Raw genomic sequence first — 21,059 nt, forward strand, 5'->3', positions numbered from 1 at the left:
CTAACACACGCCTGCATAAGTCAACTCAAGATTTAGCCCAGGGGTTGGCAACGTCTTGCACGAGGCTTGCCAGGGTAAGCACCTTGGCGGGCCGGGCCAGTTTGTTTATCTGCCGCGTCGGCAGGTTCGGCGGACCGCAGCTCCCACTGGCTGCAGTTTGCTGTCCCAGGCCAATGGGGGCAGCGGGAAGCTCTGCAGGCCAAGGGATGTGCTGGCCATGGTTTCCCACCTCCTGCGTTGGCCTAGGACGGCAAACCGCGGCCAGTGGGAGCCGTGATCAGCCGAACCTGCCAATGCTGCAGATAAACAAACTGGCCTGGCCTACCAGAGTGCTTACCCTGGTGAGCCGCATGCTAGAGGTTGCCGACCCCTCATTTAGCCCATAGTTTTTTAGGTGTGGCTATTTCCATAATCCTGAAGCATTTGATAAGTCCAGAGTGCTCAGTGACTCTGAATTCCACTCTACCACTTCTGCAGCAAGATGAGCTAGTGTTTGTAAGCAGGACACTGTATGATGACAGAAAGCTAATCATATGCAAAGGATGACAGACTCAAGAAGGGCTAGAAGCTTTCATTGTCTAGTGGGTTAGCCCTATGATTCTGTATTATATTTAGTATGTTACATAAGGAGAGAAATATATGTCAAAGATATTTGTTACATTATGATTTCTCAGGTTGCTTCTGCCTATTAGTAGTTTGCAGTTCGTTGTACTTTTTACCTGAAGTCACTCTAACTCTGCTAATAGGATGCTAGAAATCATCAAGTTTAGCACGGATATGATCTTAGCAGAAAAGCTGCTGTTTAAACTTAAAAAAAATCAGAGTACTGAAGTCTTTAAAGCTCAGCTTTAATAACAAAAATGGCTTTTGATAAAGTTACTCTAAAACTATGTCATTTTCAAGAGCATTGGAGATAGAGTGACACAGACTGAAGTGTCTTCAGTGAAGTGGTCTGCTGTGAAACTCTTCTAGGCTATAGGGGATACCCCTGGTTCTAAAGCCCTTAATATATATATATATATATATTTGATTTTGACAAGTTTTTTCTCACCCCTTCTTTTTGTATTGTGGGACGGCTCACAAAACACGGACTAGGAGCCAGTCAGGGGTTCATCCCTAGGATAGTTTTCTGTTAATTGGCTTGTCAGGTCCTGGGCAAATTGAAAATGTTCTGAGATGTGTTTCAAGGTTTAGCAGTGTTCCCTATGCCCAGGATGAGTGCCTGGGGATAGTCCTGAACTACTTAGGACACAGACTCAGTAACAGGCTTTGCAAGATTTCCCAAGAACAATTAGGATCAGGAAGGTCCCTCTCTGGCCTAGTCCACACTACGCAGTTAAATCAATTTTAACAGCGTTAAATCGATTTAACGCTGTACCCGTCCACACTACAACGCACTTTATGTCGACTTAAAGGGCTCTTTAAATCGATTTCTGTACTCCTCCCCAACGAGAGGAGTAACGCTAAAATCGATATTAACATATCGATTTAGGGTTAGTGTGGCCGCAAATCAAAGTTATTGGCCTCCGGGCGGTATCCCACAGTGCACCACTGGCCACTCTGGACAGGAATCTGAACTCTAATGCACTGGCCAGGTATACAGGAAAAGCCCCGCGAACTTTAGAATTGCATTTCCTGTTTGGCCAGCGTGGAGCTCTCACCAGCACAGGTGACCACGCAGAGCTCATCAGCACAGGTAACAATGCAGTCTCCTGAGAATAGAAAAAGAGCTCCAGTATGGACCGCACGAGAGGTACTGGATCTTATCGCTATATGGGGAAAGGATTCAGTGCAAACAGAACTCCGTTCCAAAAGACGAAATGAGAAAATATTTGAAAAAATTTCCAAGGCTGTGATGGGAAAAGGCCACACCTGGGACTCAGTGCAGTGCAGAGTGAAAGTGAAGGAGCTCAGACAAGCCTACCAGAAAACCAAAGCAGCAAACGGAAGATCAGGGTCAGGGCCAAAAACATGCCGCTTCTACGCTGAGCTGCATGCAATTTTAGGGGGCTGCGCCACCACTACCCCCCCCGTTGTCCGTGGATTCCGAGGTGGGGGTTATAATCTTAACCATGGATGAGGATTCAGCGGAGGGGGAAGATGAGGAGGAGGAAGAGGAGGAAGAGCTTGCAGAGAGCACACAGCACTCCATTCTCCCCAACAGCCAGGAGCTTTTTGTGACCCAGACGAAATTACCCTCCCAGCCCTCCCAAGCCACTAGCCCAGACAGTGAAGCCATGGAAGCGACCTCTGGTGAGTGTACCTTTGTAACATAAAACATGGTTTAAAAGCAAGCGTTTTTTAATGATAGATTTGCCATGAGGGCTTGGGATGCATTATCAGGCAGTAAAGTTACTGGAAAAGTTTGTTAACATGTCTGGGGATGAAGCGGAAATCCTCCAGGGACATCTCCATGAAGCACTCCTGGAGGTACTCCAAAAGCCTTTGCAGAAGGTTTCTGGGCAAGGCAGCCTTGTTCCGTCCACCATGGTAGGACACTTTACCACGCCATGCATGTAGCAAGTAATCAGGTATCATTGCATGACAAAGCTTAGCTGCGTATGGTCCCGGTGATTGCAGGCATTCAAGAAACATCCGTTCTTTACCTCACTCTGTTATCCTCAGCAGAGTGATATCGTTCATGGTAACCTGGTTGAAATTAAGGTATTTAAGTAAGAGGACAGAGAGATGGGGGAGGGGAGGAAGGCTACCGCTGAGCTTTTTAGCGTTTGGCCAGCAGGAATCTTCGCAGCTACCAGCCACGCGGTGGGGGGGGGGGAGAAATAGGGGTGATTAGGAGTGATCTTCCATGATACCAGCCATGCGGTGGGGGGAGGGGTAAAGCAATTCTAGAGAATTGGATTGAGGAGGGGAGGAGTTGGCGTCTGCTGCTCCTTGTTAACAGGAAAGAAGCAGCACAGGGAGAAGCTATATGCCTTACCATGACAGCATGCAAGCTGAATTGTGATGCCCCAACCTGCGTCTGTGTTGATCTGTAACAGCAGAGCCACAGGCACTCTATATTAAAAGATTCCAAATGCGACCTTGTAGTGAAATCACATGTGCAATGTAAGGTGAATAGTGTTGTTCACTGTGAAAGAGTATAACCATTGTTCTGTAAGATGTATCTTTTTAAATCTCCCTATTTTCCCCCACTCATGCAGCTGCACATTTTTCAAGCCTCCCTACTCCATCCCGAAGGCTCTCTCAGATAAGGTGGAGGAAGAAGAGGACACGAGATGAAATGTTCTCAGAAATCATGGAAGTAACCCGCAATGAAAGAGCTCATCTGAGGGAGTGGAAGGACGTGATAGCAAAGTACAGGAAAGATGGCTCTGAACGTGAGGACAGGAGGGACAAACGTGAGGATAGGATGGACGAACGTGAGGATAGGAGAGACGCTCGAGATGAGAGGTGTAGGCAGGAAGATCAGCGGTGGCGGGATCCAACGCTGGAACTGCTGCGTGATCAAACTGACATCCTCCGATGTCTGGTGGATCTTCAGGAGGAGCAGTGGGGTCACAGAGTGCCACTGCAGCCCATGTTTAACCACCCTCAGTACTCACCATGTTCCATGTCTTCCTCACCCAGACGTGTAAGAACGCGTGGGGGAAGGCTTTGTGCACCAGCCCACTCCACCCCGTGGACAGTCCAACCAAAAGGCTGTCATTACATTGAAATGTGCTTAATGGCCTTTTCCTTCCCTCCTATCCTCCTCTCAAACCACTCCTGGGATACCTTGTTAATTCTCTTCCTCTTTTTATAATTACATGCTTTTTAAACGAAGGGGGAGGGTGGGTTGCTTACAGGGAATGACTTTTAATAAAGAATACATGCTTTTTAAACGATAGTGACTTTATTTCCATAAGCAAGCTATAATCGAAGGGGGAGGGTGGGTTGCTTACAGGAGGAGTCAATAAAGGGGGGGAGGTTCATGAAGGGGAAACAAACACAGCAGTCACACCATACCCTGGCCCGTGATGAAACTCGTTTTCAAGGCTTCTCTGATGCGCACCGCTTCCTGGTGAGCTCTTCTAATCGCCCTGGTGTCTGGCTGCGCGTAATCAGCGGCCAGGTGATTTGCCTCAACCTCCCACCCCGCCATAAAGGTCTCCCCCTTACTTTCACAGAGATTGTGGAGCACACAGCAAGCAGCAATAACAAAGGGGACATTGGTTTGGCTGAGGTCTGAGCGAGTGAGTAACATTCACCAGCGCGCCTTTAAACGGCCAAATGCACATTCTACCACCATCCTGCACTTGCTCAGCCTGTAGTTGAACAGCTCCTGACCACTGTCCAGGCTGCCTGTGTATGACTTCATGAGCCATGGCATCAAGGGGTAGGCTGGATCCCCCAGGATAACTACAGACATTTCAACATCCTCAACTGTTATTTTCTGGTCTGGGAAGTAATTCCCTTGCTGCAGTCATTTAAACAGAACGGTGCTTCTGAAGACGCAAGCGTCATGAACCCTTCCTGGCCATCCCACGTGGATGTTGGTGAAACGTCCCCTGTGATCCACCAGTGCTTGCAGCACCATTGAAAAGTACCCCTTGCGGTTTATGTACTGGGTGCCCTGGTGCTCTGGTGCCAAGATAGGGATATGGGTTCCATCTATCCCCCCCCCCCCCGCCGACAGTTAGGGAATCCCATTGCAGCAAAGCCATCCACTATGACCTGCGCATTTCCCAGGGTCACAACCTTTCATAGCAGCAGCTTAATGATTGCTTTGGCTACTTGCAGCACAGCAGCCCCCACAGTAGATTTTCCCACTCCAAATTGATTCCCGACTGACCAGTAGCTGTCTGGCGTTGCAAGCTTCCAGAGGGCTATTGCCGCTCGCTTCTCCACTGTGAGGGCTGCTCTCATCTTGGTATTATGGTGTTTCAGGGCAGAGGAAAGCAAGTCACAAAGTTCAAAGAAAGTGCTCTTATGCATGCAAAAGTTTCGCAGCCACTGAGAATCTTCCCACACCTGCAAAACTATGCGGTCCCACCAGTCTGTGCTTGTTTCCCGGGCCCAAAATCAGCGTTCAATGAATAGAACCTCCCCCATTACCAGCAGGAGCGCCAAAGCGCTGGGGCCCGCGGTTAGGGAGAATTCAGTGTCCATGTCCTCATCACTCTCGTCGCCGCGCTGCCGTAGCTGCCTCCTCCTCGCCTGCCTTTGCAGTTCATGGTTCACCATAGACTGCACGAGAATGCGCGAGGTGTTTACAACGTCCACGATTGCACTATTGATCTGAGCAGGGTCCATGCTTGCTGTGCTATGGCGTTTGCTTTCAGTTCACCCAGGAAAAAAGGCGCGAAATGGTTGTCTGCTGCTTTCAGGAAGGGAGGGGTGAGGCTGTACCCAGAACCACCTACGACAATGATTTTTGCCCCATCAGGCGCTGGGATCTCAACCCAGAATTCCAAGGGGCAGGGGAGACTGCGGGAACTATGGGATAGCTACAGAATAGCTACCCACAGTGCAACGCTCCGGAAATCGATGCTAGCTTCGGATCATGGACGCACACCACCGAATTACTGTGCCTAGTCTGGCCGCGTGCAATCGATTTTATTATATCTGTTTTATAAAACCGGTTTATGTTAATTCAAAATTACCCTGTAGTATAGACATACACTTTGTAGCGCTGGCATTTGCTGCTGAGTCATATGACATTTGCCTGTAAGGAAATGGCATTAGGCTGATCCTTCTGTTAGAGCCATGTGTATCTAAGATGTCTTCCTGAATTCATTTGTTTAGAATAATAAACAACAAAATATAGGCCAAAAGGAAAGAGTAGGAAGAACATGGTGCTTATCAGGACTCATTTAATACAACACAATCCACACATTTTTTCTAGACAAGATAAAGAAGTCCTCAGGCAAATAATCTGTCCACTTAATAATTCAGTTCCTGTACATATGGAGACCCATTTTCTGAGACAAAATTGAACAGGTTTCTGTTAAATTGAATATTTTTTTCCATCACACGAAATTACCAGTCTGACTCTGCAGTCTTTACACAGGCAAAATTTCCACTGACATTAATGGCAGTTTGGCCTACTTTGGCAGGACTGGGTCATACCTTAACCAGAATTAATGCACCAGGGCCCAGATTTTTAAAGGCATTTAGGCATCATTTTACCCAGCATTGCAAAATCTATGGCCCAGATTCTCAAAGGTATTTAGGCACTTAACTCCCCATTGATTTCAGTGGGAGTTTTCACCTAAATATCTTTGAGGACCCAGGCACTAAGTAATTCATATGGCTAAGTCCCATTTTCAAATGTGACCTAGGCATTTAGGAGACAAAGGTCGACACTTCCAGGTGCCTAAGTCGATTTTAAAAATGGGACTTAGCTGTCTAATCACTTAAGCTTTGCAATGCTAAGCAAAGCAAAGCCTAAATACCTTTAAAATTGTGGGCTTAGATCTTCAACTGGTGTAAATCAGGGTAACTCTATTGATTTCAACAGTAAGGATGTCAATGGAGCTACCCAATATATACTGAGTATCTGGCCCATGGTCTGCAGTTCAGTCAGGCCGTGATTCAGCAAGATGCTTAAGCATCTGCATGACTTTTAAGCATGTGATTAGTCAAAAAAATACATACATGCTTAAGTACATTGTTGAATTTGGCCCCTAGCTATTACATGAGTGTAGCATCTTAAATGGGCTTTCTGAATCCACATTTTCTAACTTCCCAGACCTTCCTGTGTAAAAAACTTTTAGCAGCCAATCTTAGTTTCAAATTCTGATTATTGAAAGCAACAGAATGTCTTTGTTATTTATGCAATATTTATTTAAACCACTAAAGAGAAACTGCTAACAGTGAAACTTGTTTACAGATGTTACTACTGAAAGATTTTGACAGAATTTTCTTCTTCACAATGGGACAATGTTAGATACAGATTCTGTAATTTGCTGTGTTCTAACTTTAAAATATGCTGCTTCTTTTATGTACAAATCTGGCAATTTGCAGGTCCTAGCTGATGTGTATTTTTTGTTGTAAAGTTTCAGTGATAAAACATTGGCTGCTTCTTAATTAGATTTAAGATTTCTCTAATTCTGTGAATTCTCTTTGTAACAGGAATATATTTTCTATTCCGCATATTTTCTGATGTTTCATATTTTATCCTGAATTTCCAAAGAAGTTCTAATTAATTTTAAAAGTACCCAATTTTTCTTCTAAAAAAAATAGAGATAGATTTAAAGAACCTATTGAAAGCTGGAAACACCTCAATATCTTGGTAGAGAGTTAAGATTAGATTAAATTAGATAGATATATATAGATGTAAATTTAGAACCAATATTATATTTTCTTAAAGGATCTGAAACAATCAGCATGCAAGGAAGGTAGTCTATCTGCTGTGGAAGGCTTGAATGCCTATAGGTCATCCCTAGGGGATATACTGTATATAAACACCATTTGCAGGTTCACAATTTGTGCACATATAAGCCCTGTTAGACAGAAGTAACATGAATGTGCTCTGTAAAAGCAGCAAAGAATCCTGTGGCACCTTATAGACTAACAGACGTTTTGGAGCATGAGCTTTCGTGGGTGAATACCCACTTCGTCAGATGCATGTAGTGGAAATTTCCAGGGGCAGGTATATATATGCAAGCAAGCTAGAGATAATGAGGTTAGTTCAATCAGGGAGGATGAGGCCCTGTTCTAGCAGTTGAGGTGTGAAAACCAAGGGAGGAGAAACTGGTTCTGTAGTTGGCAAGCCATTCACAGTCTTTGTTTATTCCTGAGCTGATGGTGTCAAATTTGCAGATGAACTGAAGCTCAGCTGTTTCTCTTTGAAGTCTGGTCCTGAAGTTTTTTTGCTGCAGGATGGCCACCTTAAGGTCTGCTATAGTGTGGCCTGGGAGGTTGAAGTGTTCTCCTACAGGTTTTTGTATATTGCCGTTCCTAATATCTGATTTGTGTCCATTTATCCTTTTCCATAGAGACTGTCCAGTTTGGCCGATGTACATAGCAGAGGGGCATTGCTGGCATATGATGGCGTATATTACATTGGTGGACGTGCAGGTGAATGAACTGGTGATGATGTGGCTGATCTGGTTAGGTCCTGCGATGGTGTCGCTGGTGTAGATATGTGGGCAGAGTTGACATCAAGGTTTGTTGCATGGATTGGTTCCTGAGCTAGAGTTACTATGGTGCAGTGTGCAGTTACTGGTGAGAATATGTTTCAGGTTGGCAGGTTGTCTGTGGGCGAGGACTGGCCTGCCACCCAAGGCCTGTGAAAGTGTGGGATCATTGTCCAGGATGGGTTGCAGATCCTTGATGATGCGTTGGAGGGGTTTTAGCTGGGGACTGTATGTGATGACCAGTGGAGTCCTGTTGGTTTCTTTCTTGGGTTTGTCTTGCAGTAGGAGGCTTCTGGGTACACGTCTGAGTACACCACGATTTCAACAGCTTCCACCCCACCATCAACCTCAGCCTGGACCAATCTACACGAAAGGTCCACTTCCTAGACACCACAGTGTAAATAAGTGATGGTCACATTAACACCACCCTATACTGAAAACCTACCGACCACTATGCCTACCTCCATGCCTCCAGCTTCCATCCTGGGCACATCACACGATCCATTGTCTACAGCCAAGCACTGAGGTACAACCGCATCTGCTCTAACCCCTGAGACAGAGACCAACACCTACAAAATCTCCACCAAGCATTCTCAAAACTACAATACCCGCACGAGGAAATAAGGAAACAGATCAACAGAGCCAGACGTGATGAGCCTGAACTGTGAAGTTTGGATTCAAAACCAGACCTTAACTTCTCCATCAATTAGGATGTTTGGATCTAGGGTGTTGATCTGAGCTAGTCTCTGAGATATTTCATATGCTATTCCCCGCCCATAGGATTTACATTTAATTCTCTGAACAAAACCTAATTACTCAGGCTTTGTTCTGTGAGGGGTGAATTTTACCTTATGTTTATTTTGGTATATTTAAAGGAATTTAATGTGTGAATGAATGTATAATGCAGAAGTCATGTGGTGAAATCCTGGTCCCATTGAACTCAATGGAAAAACTCCCATTGATTTCAGTAGGGCCTGGATTTCATCCTTGTGGTTTTTTTGTTGTTGTTTTTTAATTATTAGTTATTTAGAACAATTACATATATTAGAATAAACCTTCTGGTGCTCAATCTTCCCTGACGCATGCTGCAAAGCAATGGTGACAGCGGATGAGGTGAAAAAAAATCAGCTAAGGAAAGATGAGCACATGAGTAAGCCTTGTTGCCATTTGGTCACCCTGCAACATGGTTGTGAGGGAAAGGAATATTGCCCAATTTATTATTATATTACTAGTAAAATGCTTACTACAAGAGAAGTTGCTCCAATTTAAAAGCTATGATGTTCTGCGCTGTATGCAGATGTCTAGTACTTTGATTCTTCAGGACAGATTTCAGTTTAAAAGCATTGCCATGCACATGTTCAGATGCTAATCTAAGAAAACAATTAGTAGAAATGCTATTAATTAGTTCATAACACTGTAATCCTTCACTTTTGTAAGAGAATGATCTCTGGACACACCTTTCACATCACAATGTATATGTGTTTCATGTGAGTATTTACCTTATATGAGTACAGACCTCACTCAACTCCCAATGAAATCAATGGCAATTTGCCCATTGACTTTAATGGCAGCTGGATTAGGCCCTATTTGAATACGGATGTATGGCTGAGTGTATGTGTCATCCCCATACAAGCAGGTACCTTGTTTCACCTACGATAAAAAAAACTTTTAGTTTCATATTCTACTGAAGTTTTATTTGAACTAGTTACTGTAGGGTCTCCAACCATGGAGAAATCCTAACACCGTGGCAGCACTGAAGAGCTTTACTTAAGTGCTTTTAGAATAATATCAGCTGCTAGATATTTGGGCCTTACCAACACTGTGGATGTATGCAGGTTAAAGCCACTAATGTATCTACACCAACACACATAGAATCCACTGGGCTGCATGTGTTACATATTCCCCTATTTATATTTTGTGCTGAATGTTTGTGTCAGATTGCCTAGAGCTTTGGATAGATGCCTTTCTTTAGTATAAAAATAAGTCAAGACTGTACATATCTCTATATAGTACATCCACATATACCACCCAATGAACCACATTTAGAGATTCACTGATGACAAAAAAAATTTTTGAGGCAGTTCTTCATCTATCTTATACAACCTGCATTACCACAGCATCTGACCATCTCACTATATTCAGCCTTACAAAGGTTCTGTGAGGCAGAGCATTACTATTAGCCCCATTTTACAGATGCAGACCAGGGAGACATATTGATCCTTGAACTTGCACAGAACTCAGATCTCCCACATTCAAGGTTACCACATTAACCATTGCACAATCTTTTTTGTCCTATTTTAGGCACCTTTGGATATAAACAAATTCCTTTGTTTTATATATTCATTTGCTCCTTCTGTCTTATTTCCCATCGACAATTGAAATCCTGTGCTTGTGATATCAGAGGTGGTTGCTATGGAAATTATGATGATGCCACAAAGAGAGGATTATGACTTTAGGTAAGGGGCAGCTGAATTCTTAAGAAGCAAATAATATTTTCATGCAAATATAATATTTAATGTCCCTAACAATAAAAATGGTAGAATAAAAAATCAGAAGCTACATGACACATAGACAACATGTTTCTAACTAGAATATTTTTTAAAGTTTCCAGAAGGCATCAGTTGCTTTTTAAGCAGGTTGTTTAGTACAGGACTGCAATGAGAAGATTACAAAAATGATCTTGTTCTGCCCACACTTAGACTAATCATGTAACCAAGGTCTTAAGTTTGTGCAGTTTCTCAAGACTGTTCGTCCCTGTCAATTTGCTGCAAGAAAAAAGCTCCATGAAAGCAATTCGCACATAAACACCTACACTCTAGCTGCCCCTTCTATCCAAGTTCCCTCTTTTTTGAAGTGTAGTGTTTCGCCACCTTGTTTAAATATATAAATCTGTTTTTAAAAAATAAATAAAATGGAGCAAAAAGATCTTTAATATGAGGTGGTTTTTAGATTTGGATAACAGTGTATCAGATTATTTGGAAACTCCCCTGATGCAGTCAGAAGAGCAGGTTGTAGGTGATCATGCCTAGTGGTCAGAGAGCACTGGTTGGCATCCAAATGACAGAGCCCAAGGTCAAGGCAGGGTCTGAGTCAGGAATCAGAGCTGAGGGTCAGAACCAAAGTCAGATTCCAAATGCCAGAGCCAAGGGTCGAGATGGTGTTGGAGCAAGGTATCAGAGCTGATTATCTGGAGTCAAGGAAGCCAAGGAGCAGGGCTGGTTCTAAGGCAGGAGCAGGGCTGGCAGAGAGGCAAGCACAAGGAGGCAGAAAATCCAGAGGTGTGTGCCTTGAGCAGCCACTGATCCTTTGAAGCTCCTGGGTGTAATAGCAAGCCACCTGACTGCCTTAGCCAATCACGTGGTTCTGCTGTGGCCCAACTGTGCTCATTGGCTGCCTGGTGACTAGACAGGCACTGCTGCAGGCCCTCTTTCCTGACCTGCTCTTGGTAACTGTTTAAGAAATTCCACTGAGGGGGAAAGTCACCCCCTGTCTTCCTATTTGCTCTGCCATTTGTGTAGACAGACCAAAATTAATTTAAAAGGGGAGAAACGTCACCTACCATTCGACGTAATGACTCACTGAGCACTGATGGTGCGATGTACTTTCTTCAAAGTTCACATTGTTATCACTAGCAGGACAGGTAATATGTGTCCTCATCATTGGTTATATATAGTTTTGGGTAAATTGTTACAGTAGCTTTGATTCAAGTTTCTTTCCCTGATGCAGCTTTCTTAGCCAAATTAAAATGCCACGTTTCATTAATGCCTTTGTCCCTGTTTCAGTTCTTTTAACTTTCAGAGCTTGTGACTCTATGTACTTTGAGAAGGTACCATACACCACCAGCAGATGCCACACTGCACATGGTTTTTCCAGTAAAGGTCTTTCAAGTCAATCTTTATGAGCTCCAGGCTTTGCTGGGCTGAAGGGACCTTTTCTCTTTCTTGCTGGAGCTATTTTTTTTTTTTTGGCATATAGAGATAAGTGCGCATGGAGTCAGTGGTGCCTGCAGCCGTATGTATGTTTGCCTGGTGGATGCCATTGGCAGGGGTGACCAAGGCTTGGGCTACTGGCAGTGGGATGAGGCTCCCCAGGCCCTCAGTGGGGAGCCCTGATGCAGGAACTTGTCCCTTACCAGCAGTAAGGAGAAGCAGCGCTGGCAACCCCACTACCCATTCAGGGTTTGGCCCCACAGACCTCCATCATAAGGAAAGGAGAGGGACCAAAACGGAGTCAGTGGCATTGTGACATGACACATGGGGATTATAGCATCACTCAGGTTTGGGCTTCAGAGAGAGGCTGTTGGGCCTTCATGGGCAGGGTGGTGGCCAGTATTGTTTCTTCTTGCTGCTGCTGTGGGGCAGGCTCCTGTATTAGGCCTCCCTCCAGGGGCTTGCACAGTTTCACCCCACGTCCAGCAGCCCATGTCCCCTCTGCTCTGCTCACAGGCCTCACTCAGTGACGGCTTCAAGACCAGCAGCTGTGGTGTATGCCTGCATGGGGAAGCTGTCTGGGAAAGGGATGCTGGTGAGCCTTGGTGGGGCACAGAAATGTGTTGGGGGGTTGGCTGTGCACACCAGGCAAAAATATCTGTGGGTGCCCCTGGTTTTTTAATGTAATTATTAACTTCTTTGCCTCTATCCACACAGAAGGATCAGCTCAGCTGCTACATCAGTGTATTAAGGGAAACAAATGAAGCAGTCTGACTACATGAGGAAATCTTCAGTTCTCAAGACTTGTCTTATATAATTACAGTTCCACCATGAAATATCATGAGTGATTATCAGTGCAAAAGGTGTTTTCTGTAACTGACACACTCTATAGGGCACCACAAAGAAAGTTGTTGGGTTTGGGTATTATTGGAGTTTCTTTTACTATATCTGTCTGATGGTATCCAGATACCAAATGAAAGCTATTGTAATATTTAATACTTTTTATTTTATACAGCATACCACCTATATTTGGAAGTGGTTGGCTGTCATGGGCTGTCTTACAATTAAGTCCCCTGTAATCAACACATATCCATGACTCTGCATTAGATTCTGGCAATTATGATTGGAAATGCCTAATATATTTTAAGTAGAATACTGTTATTGGTATTTACTTTACCGTTATCAGCAATGGCAGCAGATTCAGATGTGACTACTGCACTACTGGGATAATCTCTGGTTTAAGAGTATGTGATGGATATGCAAAGCAGGGGAGCATAAGTCCTATCGGCCCATTGCCCTCTGCACCTCCCTTTCCCCTGAAGCAGGAAGTGGCTGGGCTATGTTTGGGAGTGGGAGCTGTTTGGCAGCAGGGAGCTGGAGAGAAGCCCCAGGAACTGAGGGCAGAGCCTTGTGTGGAACAAGTTTACTGCTGGAGATATAGCCGGGTGCAGGTCTGTGTGGGACCTATACGGGAGCAGCAGCTGCTGAGCAGGGAGCCAGTGCAAAGGGGCTCCAATGAGGGAGAGTAAGTGAGTTTAGCTGGGAAACCCACAAGCTCCTATTTGTAGATCCCAGCAAAATCCATGGATATCCACTTTATATCCGTAGATACCTGCATCCGCGGATGAGGATATCTGTGGACCCATTTTTGTGGATCGTGGATAGATGCGGATCCAAATGTTATATTTAAAGCCCTGCAAATCTGCAGATATCTGCTTTATATCTGTGGATCATTTTTTGTGGCTCACGGATTGGATGTGGATACAAATGTTGTATCCATGCCAGGAATTACCTATTTGCTTGAATGGAGACTTGACTCTCAATTGGACTGCTCCAGGGACCCAAACAAGAACCACTACTACTCAGGTTGAACTGTAACTGATTAAGTCTCTGTACCTAGGACATCTGCAGCCTTTCCCTTTCCTGCCAGCCCTTTCACTTAGTCATGTGTCTGAGTAGTTTTGGGCTCGCATAAGGTCTAGCTGTTAAAGCACCTACGGTACTTGCCTGAGTTACGGTGCACGTGTCACCCTCAGGGTTCGGTGTACTGGGCAGGCACAATAATTACAAACAATCTAATACTACATCTGATTATATCTGGCTCTTTAATACTCCTTGTCAACACTTTGGCATAGTGCAGACTCAACTTTTCTAGTTGATATCCTTGCCCTCTTTTACTGACTGTTCTATCAAGTCTGTCTCTAAGCCCTTCACTTAAGGGTATTAATTAGAGCTTTGGGCTCCATAAGAAGCTGTAGTAAAGCATCTGTGTATAACAATTGTCCCCATGTCCTGATTGCTCACCATCTTAGCATCCTTGTCAGTCATACTGATTATTCTTACCTGGAACACATTCCCTTTGGTCCTGATTGAAACAGTTCTCATGACTGCATGTTCATAGCTTCAAACTACAGCTGAGAGGGAAATGGTTTGCCAGTCCACAAAACTTTTTTAAGTTTCAAATTTTCCCCCCTTCTGCACCAGGATGGAGCTGAGATCTTTTGAAAAGTGTGTGTGAGAGTAGAAGTGTGAATGCAGAGGCACTCATAATAACCTGCTGATTAGAGCACTCACATGGCTATGGGAGACTCAGCTTCAAGTCCCTGCCCTGCCATTCTCTGACCTCCCAGGTGAGTGCTCTGACTCTTGGGTTATTGGCTATTCTGGGATGGGTCTCTCTCTCTCTGATCAGAAATTCCATCCTAGACCTGAGGAGAGTTTTTTTGAAACTGGTATGTTCCCATGAAAAGTTTTGGTTTGGATGAATCAACATTTTCCAATACAAATATTTTAAAACATGAGGGGGAAAAATCTCAATCAGCTTTACTTCAGACACACTCACAGATCAACTGCTGCCATATTTTGTGTTTAGAGACAGTAGAGCATGATGACACAGCTTAATGTCCATTTTACTCCAAGCCACCAGAGAATGGAGTCCTCTGTCCAGATGGTGGCATGGCAGAACTGCCTCTCAGGGCTGAAGATTTTTCCTTTCTGCTTGATATTCACTTCCACCAAACAACATCTAGCAAACATGGTTTTAGAAAATTCCACAGGAAATCATGTAGTGCAATCTGATAAAGTCTACCCCTCACCTAAGAAATGTTTGACACTACAACAGGGTCTGTTTAGTATGCAGAGATTCCATGTTTAGTGGAAGCTGTACATACTCTGCGGGTTGCAAGGGCTAATGATTAATAATTACTAATATAAATTCCTGTATAAATTGTTATTTTCCCTGTCAGCACTAAGTGATCGCCACATCAAATTTAAAGCAAACTCTGTTTCCACAGTCAAAACCATGGAGTATTTTGAGCCCTAGGTTTATTCAGTATATTATTTTCCTTCAGCAGAAGATCATGAACTTTGCACATTAAGCTGTTTATACACTAACTTTTTAGATGGTATTCCTCTCTTGCTTACTGTTGGACCTGGGCACCTTTCTGCACTGATGAAGTGACATATTTGAAGTAATGCAGGAAAAGGTGTGCCAGATAACCTTTGGAAAGCATACAAATAAATGTTAGGAGTGCACCTTCCTGACATAGGTACTTCCCTGCCTTATCATCTGATCAGTCATTCATAGAGGTTATGTTTCAAGTCTGTTAAATCCTCCTGAATTCCATAATCATCTGCATAGATAGTAAATTGCTTCTCCGTCAAGAGTGCTTTAGTCTATTTGAAGCCACTGCCTGCCACCAGTTGTGGTATTTGCTGCTTCAGATAAGCCATACTTACTGGTAACACTACAAGTCACAGACAGGAACACACACAGAAATGCAGAACAGAAGCCCTTATCAAGAGCGTCTTACTAGGCCAACCACTAAGAATGCAGGCGGGACTATGGTAAATATACTGAGCCACCTGTTATTGGAAACACTATTTGCATTTATCAATGAAATATTTTCTTACCAGCTTGTCCAGTCATTTGAAATATCTCAAGCAAAAGGAAGGGGGAAATACACAAGATCCCCCCCGCCTTATTCCCATGACAACCATAAATTATCCAGAGAGCTTTTTAACCTTAAAAAGGACAAATCAGCTTGACCCAGAAGAGCTGTTGCTGTATCCTGATCTTCCAAAATAAGGTAGATGGTACCTAACTGAATTAAAGAATGTTGGGCTTTCCCATCTATCACCTTGGGACATAAGAGGATAAGGGACATCGGATTAGAGGGATGTGATAGGCCTTTGAGTCTATGCCAGAAGAGTTGCCACAACAGGTAAAAAGTGGGAGAGAGAGAAAGAGAGAGAGAGAGAGTGTACAGTCCCTGTTTGAACCTTCTCATCTCCATTTTGGATTTGTATGTAAATCCCCTAATCATACATTTCAGAGCCTCACAAAAGATTCAGTTGGGTTCAGATGAAAGTTCCTGAGGTGCTAGGAATAGGAAGTTCCAGAACCCTTTTAAATTGATTCTCCTATACCAGATTATGTTCCACATTATACAACTTCCTGACTAAAAGGTGAAAGGTTGACACATCATTCACTTGTTCTGTTACAAGCTGAAACTCAGACCACTACATTTAAAACAGCAAAGAGTCATGTGGCACCTTATAGACTAACAGATGTTTTGGAGCATGAGCTCCAAAATGTCTGTTAGTCTATAAGGTGCCACAGGATTCTTTGCTGCTTTTACAGATCCAGACTAACACAGCTACCCCTCTGATACTTGACTACATTTAAAACAGTTTGCTCTGGTTTATGATGCCAACATATTATGGCCAGGGGTGTAACAGAAATGCCTGTGAACTTGTGGTTCTCAAACTCTAGGCCAGCTGGCTGGTTACACAGTGCTGGCTCCTCCTCCTGGTTTTCAGCTGCTAAATTTATTAAAAAGCCTTAGTACTTTTAGTTTTCCATGTAACCTGTAGTTGCCCCAGGAAAGTTGTCTAATCACAAATGAGAAGGGATTCTAGTAGCATATAGTCTTCACTTGGGCAAAAGTTTGAGAGCCCCGGCTATGTAAATAATAGATAAAAATAATGCACATGTTCAGTTAAAATGGACTGAAGAAACTATCTTTCTCTAACAAAAGCTTAACGTTCTTTATAATTCTACTCTTTCGTTTCTTTCCTTTACTATTACTGATAATAGGCCAAATTCATCCCTGATGTAACTTCACTGAAGACAATGAAGTTATTTCAGGGATGAGTTTCACCCATTATGCTTTTCAGGAACCTAAAAACCCAGAAATGCCACATCTTTGTCACTATTTCAAGTCGAATGCTATTCAGAGGAGGGATGCACAATACATCTTTGTCTTCCTCCTGCTAATAACACACAGTGTAGGTCATCTGCATCATTAACATTTGCAGCTGATGCATTTGCCTAGTCAGTATACATTTCTTGGAACCGTACAGTCCCACTCATTGTTTTCAAAACCTTGATTTTTCTTAGCATTATCATCACCCAAATGTATTTAAAGATGAAACTATTAGAAACACAATTGGTGAATTAATGTCATGAGGACTGCTGCTGGCAGCTCATCAATTTTTGATATGCCACTCAGACAAATGAAACATAAGCCACCCAGAACAAGGGGACCTTTTGACACTTCAAAGGAAACCCCTATGGGTGGTTTCCTCTTGAAGCCGCACTAAACTGGCTCGATCTCCTCAGCTGGAAGCTGCCAATGTCTCATTAACCCCTAAACAGGCCCTGCATGAGCTTTTCTTTTCAGCTATAATTATGCCATGCACTCCTGTTATGCTGTACTGAATTGCAACACTGTCACCAGCACATTATAAACATCCACCCTAATTGAAAAGCAGATTAGACTCTCGTGTTAATTAGCCAAAAGCCCGCCCACTTGCATGCATTATGATTGCCTCTTAAATACTGAGGATGCTGAAATCCCTCAGAAAGACAAGGCAGACTTAATTGCAATAACCTGCAAATTAAGTTTAATTTACTTTAAATTTACCGGTTTAGCAGGCTCATTTGATGGTGTTAATGTTCTAGCAAATTAATTATCTGAATTAGTCATGCCTGGTGGAGTTTTGCAGCAGAATACATTGTACAGTGGCCTATTAATAACAGACAAACAGGACAGGATTAATGAGAAGATTATGCAAAAGTTCTTTTTTAAAAACAAGGATCTTGCATGAATTCAAATATAATCACCAAAGTGCAAATACAGACCAGAATATAAACAAACTGAAATTTATTATTCTCTATGGCATGCCATCTAAGAGAAACAGTAAAACATTACCAGTGAAATATTTGATAGAAGGAGGCCTCTTCTATGCACTCAAGTAGATCACTTCTCACAGCAAACCATTTCCCATTAACTGTTGTGTCTATACCAGACTTCAAATATGTAAGTGCTTTTGAGAGTACTTGTACTACACAGAGAAAGCTGATAAATAAATTAGAAATAACATCTCATACGTTAATTCCATAGTCCACTTTGTGGCTTATGAGGCAGTGAGATTGCTTTTTTGTATTCCATTGCTAACCACTGTCTCTGCTCTAGTTAAAAAATAAATAAATAAATAAATAGTTCTATACTGAGCTATAGCTGCAAGTAAACAGGAAAAGAAACCCCCTTACTTTCCTCTGTCCCCTACAGAAATACAACAGGAGTGTGTGGGGGGGGAACCCTCTAATTGTCTTTGGAATAGCCTTCAAAATAGCAGGCTTTGTAAACAATGTCAAGGTAGAATCATTCAACTTACAGAAAATGTTGAATGATACTGCTGGGGAAATGAAGACAGCAGTGACAAATATCCATTTTTTTCTGGCCCTTCTTAGGAAAGTTTAGATTGGTTACTTGCTAAGTGTTGCCTCTTCCATTAGGTCCCCACCCAAAACATAATGCATTATAGCTTAACCCTGAAGTCTCTGTGGTGGAAAGAAAATGCCTCCAGGGGTCCAAAAAATAATCATTGGTCAGCTTGAACTGAATGCAATTGAATTTAAAATCTTAGATTATTGATTGGAATCTGGCTGTCAAAGCCATCATTTGCTGTGAGTAGCCAATGCTTTTGTCAACATCCATTCAAGCTGCTTTCATGTTATGGTGCACTGTGCCCAACGGAAGACCCCACATTTGCATCAATCCTGCATGTATGGTATTTTGTGTAAAATAAAAATGCCACTACTTGAAAGGAAAGACTGAATTATGCATTTCTTGTTAAAGAAAGAAAGATTTGGTGGGAGGAAAATATGCATGATTCCTTTGTGGAGCATATTTTAATTTTTGAGGAAAAAATCATAAAATTAAAGAGTTTCAATATTTTTTAAATTTGTGTTGATATATCATGAAGGCCTTTGCTCCTAGATTTATTTTTTCTCCATCTCTCTCTCAGAGAGATTACAATTTGCAGCACTAAATGAAATTGGCATAAAAGAGGCATTATTAAAATCTGGCAGAAAAAGGACAATAACAGCATAGTCATTCCACTTTAAAAAGTTGGTTCATGAAGGGTTGAAATGACTTTAGTAAAAACCTCTAGGGAATAGAAAATACACCATGAAGAAAATGGATTTCTGTGACAGATAAATAAAAGGCAAATGACTAATATATTTACATATAACATGTGGTGTATTCATTGCACACCATGGTGACAGAATTGTTTATTTCATTTATAATTTATACAGCAAAACCTTATTATATGTGTAACTAATTTGCCCAGTGATAATATACAATGGGAGATGAGGCTTCCATTATATTCTGTCATTAAGAACAAAAGATTTTCATTTGTTAGTTAATTTTTTCCCCTGGCGTCCTTTCCCATAGCATACAACCTACACACTTATGTTTCTTTTAAATCATGGTGACATTGAGGTAAGAAGAAAGTACCAATGAACTTCTGAAAAAAAAAACAAAAAACCCACACACACATCTGCTTTAAATAGTCCTCACTTTTCGAGTTCCCTATGATATCAGCAATGACAATATACAAAGAACCTTTCACAGGTGATGTGTACATACCAAAAAAAAAAAGCATGTCAAAATAAATATAGGCTCCGGAAGATCTTTTCTCTGAAAAAATTTCAAACATATACTAGAAGCAGCATTAGAATGTGTGACTAGACAGTTCATTTCAGACTACAGGGAGCTGGTGGGAGGGCGGTGATGAGGGAATTATTTTGATATATTTTCCACTGTGGCACACAAGACAGTGTGAGCCTCAGAAAGGAATTGTTATCACCAACTCAGTAATTCTCCTCTATGGTGAGTGTATTACAGAGGGAGTAGAAGTCTGCAAAATATTCCAGAACAGAAGTATTTGCTTCCTATGCTACACACACATAATCTTGAATACATTCAAATATAATCATCAAAGTACAAATACTAGGATATAAACACATATATTTGTATGTATTTCAGCTATGTTCATCTTCCTTTGTTGCACCTTTAGAAAAGAAAAATCCACCTTTGTGAATTTGAAAAGACATATCTATTTAATAACTGTCAAGTCCCTTCTGAATTTTCATTGCAAAAATCATTCCAGTCTAGGGAATGGGAAGGGAAGAGGGAAATGCTTTTAAACAATAAAATGTATTTTCCTGAAGCTTGGAGCTGTCAGACTTCATTCAATATAATAGACCCTGACAGTTCATGGCCACTCTTAAAAACTGGGTGAAGCATTTGCAGTTGTAAATGAGTGTGTTAATAACACAGAAGGACTTTATTTGGATAAAGTGGGAACTGCTGTTGAACCTGGGCATGTAGCGCCAAAACCTTTTACTACCTAAATTAATGTACTGTGCAAATATCTCTATAGTGACACCCCAGCAGTTCATTTGATACAGTCAGTGCTGTATGCATCAAAGCCTTCGTGTGTTCAACCTAAATGCTGACAAGGCTGTAAGTTCAAAAAGCAGGTAAGAAAGTGAATCTCAGCATGCGGGCAGTGAGAATGTAATACACAGCACATGTATGGAAAGGTTTTAGACATATTTTGTCTGGATCGGGCTGAGGGAGAGAATCACATCCCTGATCCTGGCATCACTTCATTGCATTAACTCTCATAGGTTTGGTTACAAGAGGAGCCCAAAGAATGGAACTGAGGTTTGACTATGAGAAAGTGCCAC

This window comes from Gopherus flavomarginatus, chromosome 1, assembly GCF_025201925.1.
Source record: "Gopherus flavomarginatus isolate rGopFla2 chromosome 1, rGopFla2.mat.asm, whole genome shotgun sequence".
Taxonomy (NCBI): Eukaryota; Metazoa; Chordata; order Testudines; family Testudinidae; genus Gopherus; species Gopherus flavomarginatus.